General features: G+C 30.2%; 1 pseudogene; it reads right to left on the reverse strand.

The window, feature by feature from the left end:
• Nucleotides 1–3,549: 3,549 nt before the first annotated feature.
• LOC144573740 (ethylene-responsive transcription factor ERF110 pseudogene) lies at nt 3,550–4,539 on the reverse strand (annotated as a pseudogene).
• Between the last annotated feature and the right edge of the window lie 1,159 nt (nt 4,540–5,698).

Genomic DNA, 5,698 nt, shown 5'->3' on the forward strand with positions numbered 1-5,698 from the left:
TGAGTGTGTTTTTAACTAAATTTAGATTTCTACACATAAAACAGATGCATTTAATAAAAAGAAGACAAATTATGTAATTGGAGGGCTGATATCAAATCCGAAGTTTCATCTTTCAATTGTAGCCATTGGCGGATCATACACCCAACGTGCTTAATAATAGAATGGAGATATATTTATAAAAAAAATATGTCAAAAATATCAAAAGAACATATATGTCATTTAAGGAATGTTATTTACATATCATTTGATATGTCATTTAAAGAATGCTATTTGTTATTTAGTCTAAATTATTTTATAAAAATATGTCATTTTGTATGAGAATTTATTATTCTTTTATAATATATTCACGTTGAAATGCACGAACATGATACTAATAAAGTATAAATCATGTAAAAAAAACTAGCAGCAGTCAGGATAAGAAAAATAATTCAGAAAGGTGAATATTATATCAAATTTTTACATCAGTATAGTAATTGCATTAAAAGTACGAAATTAATATATAAAAATAAACCCAGTTGCATAAATTAATAAATAAAATAAATCAAGTTGAAAGTATAATATTCGAATTATGTACGAAACACTATTCTTAAGGTTATTCCGTCTCATCGTGCAAAATAGAACTACAATCAAGATAATATGGAGTTAATGGTTTTTAGACACGCTATAGAAGTAATCGATGATAACTTCATAGTATTCAACAATTGATATGATTATTAGAAAATGAAAGAGATATGAAATGGAATAAGGAAATGATTTCTTATTTGTTCCTTTCTTTGATCGCATCAAACAGAGAAAGAAATTTTTTTTCTAAAGGACAGAGTATTTTATTTTATGTTCTATTATTTTATATTTTTATTTAATGACAACTTTTTTCCGAATATTTTGAAAGTTACTTGCCGATGAGCAATAGTTTTACAATAATTACAAAGTATTTACTTTTTACTAAAACTGAAGATCAATTTTAAACTGATTAAACTTAAAGAATCATAAAAATTCTGGATTAAAAATATAATAATTATTGGAATCCAATGTCACTGGAGTCATGAGAATAATAATTGAGACTGAACTAGAATAATATGATACCAAAATGAAGGGAAGAACTGTTTAAGAGTTCTGATGGTATATGCACGTGTAAAAAATTACGATATTTTAATTTTATTTTAATTAGTATCAAGAGTTTGCAACAATATACTATGCTGAGCTGCGACTAGGGTCGGCTTTCTGCTCAGTAGCTATCTTTGGTTTAACAGCCGTCAGCATTTTTGTGGGCGCATCTAGACTCCATCCATGCTCTACAGCATCTGCACTAACAAAATCACAAATCAATGTCATAATAAATAAATGAATGATTTAGTTGATTACCAACTGAAAAAAATAAAAATAAAGTATGTAAATACAGAAATGGAGCAACAATAAAAATAAAAGAATCGTTCGTTTCTTGGTGATAGCAGAAATCAACGGGCACTAGTGCAAATGTGAAATTTATTAGTTAATTCCCTTGGCACTTGATAAGAATTCACCAAAAAGCAAGTATTCTTAATCAACCTACATGCTGGTCCAAGCTCCTTAGAATCAAATTGACTATAATTAATCCCACTATATGACTTTGGAGATAATTTCCCAACAAAGGAAAAGATAATCATTCATAGTTCACTCAATATTCGAAGTACAAAAGAGGAGAAGAAGCATACACTTAGTAGCATCCTCTTCACTCATTCCCATGAAATGTGCCGCATCAGAGACGGACGGTAATAAAATCTTCTCATATTAATTTTTGTGAGTCACATAAATCTTGTTTAAGAAGATTACTTGAATTTTTTTTTCTGAAATCTTCTTCTTTGGAACTTTCTTTAGAAAAATTTCTTAAAATCTTCTTGAACAAATTATCTTTCTTGAAATCTTCTTTAGAAAGATTAAAATTATTGATAAATAATATCAATATGAACATCATATAAATTTTGCGCAACATATAAAATTTCTCGAAATCTTCTTCAAGAAGAACTTCTTAATGTCTTTTGAAATCATTTTCATAAAGATTAAATTATTGAAAGTAAAATATTGCAAAAAAAATCAGATCTAAATTTCACATATAAAATTTATGATCAATGGATGACTTCAGGCCATTTGATAAATTAAGACCTTATGATTAATAGATAGCTTCGGACGATTTAATAAAGTCCAGAATTCGTGATTAACAAATGACTTTCGGTCATTTGATAAAATTGAAAATTTATGATTAATAGATGGCTTCGGGCCATTTTATAAAGTTGAGAATTTTTTTCTCAAATTGATAATCAATCAATTCATATTTAATTTATCTCAAATTTAACAAATTGCTCTCCTTGCCATTCAGATTTATATTTAGCACAATGCACAAGAGAGTCATAACATAATATAAAATAATAGATTGGTCTTCGAGCCATTTCATAAAGACTTGTAGCATGTCATAAAGTCAAAATAAAATAAAATTCGATTTCTCAAGTACATATGAATAAATCATCTTATTGCATTTACCAATTACTAATTGAAAATATCATTTAAATAAAAAAAAATCAAAGTTACCTCGAATCTTCAGCTAGTAGGGCTCTCGTGCTGATAACGTGTTATAAAATAAATATAAATTATCATAAGAAGAATAAACAAAATAGAGAGGAAAAAGATGGCAATCTCTTTATTCATACATTTCTCATATATGTACAATACAAGATTACAAAACCTCTATTTATAGGCTACAAATTGTAAATGAAAAACCATCTAAATAAATGGAGAAATAAATTTCAATAGTAGTGGCCATCAATTCCAATTGTAGTGCATGGAGTAGTGGGGAATAAATTGATGATTTTGGAAATTACAACATGAATGACATCCACACATTTAGTGAAAAAAACAAAAAATGAAACTTGTACTGGACGATTTTTTTTCTTTTTGAACAAGCAAAATTATTACTCTTTTTTTAGATATATATGTTTTATCTATACCAACCATATATAATAGCTTGTGATACATTTTTCTCATAAAAATAGAAGAGAAATGGAAATGTCTCATACAATAAATATGATCCTCAAGGAAATTAAAAAAATGATTTTCAAATATAGTATGTGAACGGAATGTTGGTCAGGTCAACCGATCATACATACAAAACGGGTGAAATCATGTATCAAAATGGCATCATGACCAACATTAATTTAATCATTGCAAGTCATATATTTTATCGATCCATATTCAAAACAGATCACAGATTATAATTAACATTACTGCATCTTCTCTGTTTATCTTTCAATGCAAGATACAGTTACGTTACAATTAATTCATGTCACATTAAATGCATCAGCTAGCATTGGCAGGAAGCTTCCTGCCAATTAGAAAGAAATTATACCAACAAGATGCTAACTTATTAGAAAATGAAAAGGAAAACAAAGAACAAAACTAATTCAGATCCATTACCTTTAATTATAGTTCATATATTGACATAAATCAATCTAGGGTTTGTAATTATTTACATGATATTCTGTTCCAATTGCATTTGCATTTGCATTGCCTGACACGTTCTTAGCCCGGTCGAAACAATACTGGTACTTTTTCGGGGAAGTTTAGCTTTGCTTTGCTCCCCCTAAAGTTGAGAGCCGCGGCATCATAAGCTTGTGCGGCAGCCTCTGCAGTCTCAAATGTACCGAGCCATATGCGTGCTGCCTTATGTGGGTCCCGTATTTCAGCTGCCCATTTACCCCACGGCCGTCGCCTCACTCCTCTGTATTTTCTTGGCACTGATTGTTTGACTGTGCTGATTGTTAAAGGTTGGGGATCTGCTAAAGATGGAGTGGGGTTTTGTGCACATATAGTACTCAGTAAATTTGCACCTGCTTGTTGTACAATAAATACATGTAGGGGCATATATAAATTTAATTATACATGTAATGTAAGAAATTGATCCAATTAAGAGGGACAAAAAAGAAGGTTTCAACACAGTGCTGATGTGCCATGCCCACAAAATTTTCAGGCGAAGGAGCTACGTACAATTGCATGGCAGAGTAGATTAAAAAAAAAGGGGCTAAAATGATTTTGCATTCATAATAGACAACATGAAATTTGATTTAGAAGTATAAAGCGCCAACCAAAGGCCTAAGTAATGTGCAAATTGTATCTTTTAATGTATTATATATAGTTTTTCATATGAATTAATATCTCAGACATCAGACTTCCAATTTACTGATATCATTCTCTAATTGGATTATTTCTTTAGGTAATCATACGTTACAACCTTGTTAGCCTTATATTCTTACACACACAAACACACACACACATATATTTGTATTTATATTTACTATAACAAGAAAACTCACCAAAAAGGCTCTCTCTTGGTACATATACATTGGCGGTGGTCGACGGCTGATTGGAGCTCGAACTCGAAGCAAAGCTATCGTCTCCTGAGATGACACGTGTCAGAGCAGATACCATGACTGACATCTCTGTTGCATGGCCGTGCTCCGTTAACATCAGAGGAGGATACATGTAGCCAGCTTCTGTTGGAATATTATTCATGTGTCCCTTTTGGAGAATATGTGAAAGCGCTACCTCTTTAACAGAAATCAGATGAATACATGCAATAATAGAAATGCTCAGATGATGATGAGATCGAACTTGGAAATTTATACGTAAGAGAGGTTCTAGAAAGGTTGAATAGTAAGTAACCTTTTTTGCGAGCAATTGAAAATAATGTCTGCGCATGCACGAGAGTTCAGAAGAGAACAAACACGGACGGTCAAAGTCAAATCAAACCGCTAAATAAATTATAATATCAAAATATAATATTGGAATCGTTTCGCCACCTAGTCAACGAGTTATAATATCTAATGATTACAGATAATCCCTCTTTCTGTTGCCAAAAAGAAATTAATTTTTATTACAAATTAATTAACAACATTAATAAGTAAATTTTTACAACTTGCTTGAATGTTGTGAGACCATAGATTAAGTGGGATTTTGGTCCTTAGAAAAAAACTATTATAAATGGGTTTATATTTTTTCTGCAACGAAAACATGCACAAATTAATAATAAAAAAAGATGTGTTTTAATTGCGTGGAGGTTGTTGTGCCCTTTCTGTTAGGCAAAACAAATTAAAGGATAATCTTCTTTAGGAGAAAGCGTCAGAAAAACAGTGCCTGACTAGGCTAACCACCACATCCTCAGAGGATTCAAATGCATGAAAAATAACCGGTTGAAAATTCAAATTTAATTCAAGATTCTTTTTAACTGTCCCACGGCATCTCATTTAATTTTTTGTGGGCTAAAAGATGTTGAAAATGAAGAAAGAGATGAATTCATATCGACTAGGGTAACAAAATTTTTGTTTTTAGATGTGGATCGTCCGATTAGAATCCGCATGAATATTAAGAGAACTCATTCAGGAATGGAGAAGATCAAAATTTTGATTTTCAATTTGAATTTTAAACTTTGATGCAAGTAAAATAATTTGATAAAAAAAAAAAAAAAAAAAAGAGACAAATGACTTGTAGAAAACTAGAAATATATACATCCCATAGGCAAAAGTCAGAAGGACAAAAAATATTTAGTGAAAGTAAATTCGTATTAATAAATTATTTGCTCCATTTTGTAACACTAACTATAGTTAATGTTACTAAAATCTCTCAGTACATTTCTTCATATAATTAACAAATGAAACTAAGAACAAACCTGAAT

This window comes from Carex rostrata, chromosome 22 (genome assembly GCF_964058835.1).
Source record: "Carex rostrata chromosome 22, lpCarRost1.2, whole genome shotgun sequence".
NCBI classification, from domain to species: Eukaryota; Viridiplantae; Streptophyta; class Magnoliopsida; order Poales; family Cyperaceae; genus Carex; species Carex rostrata.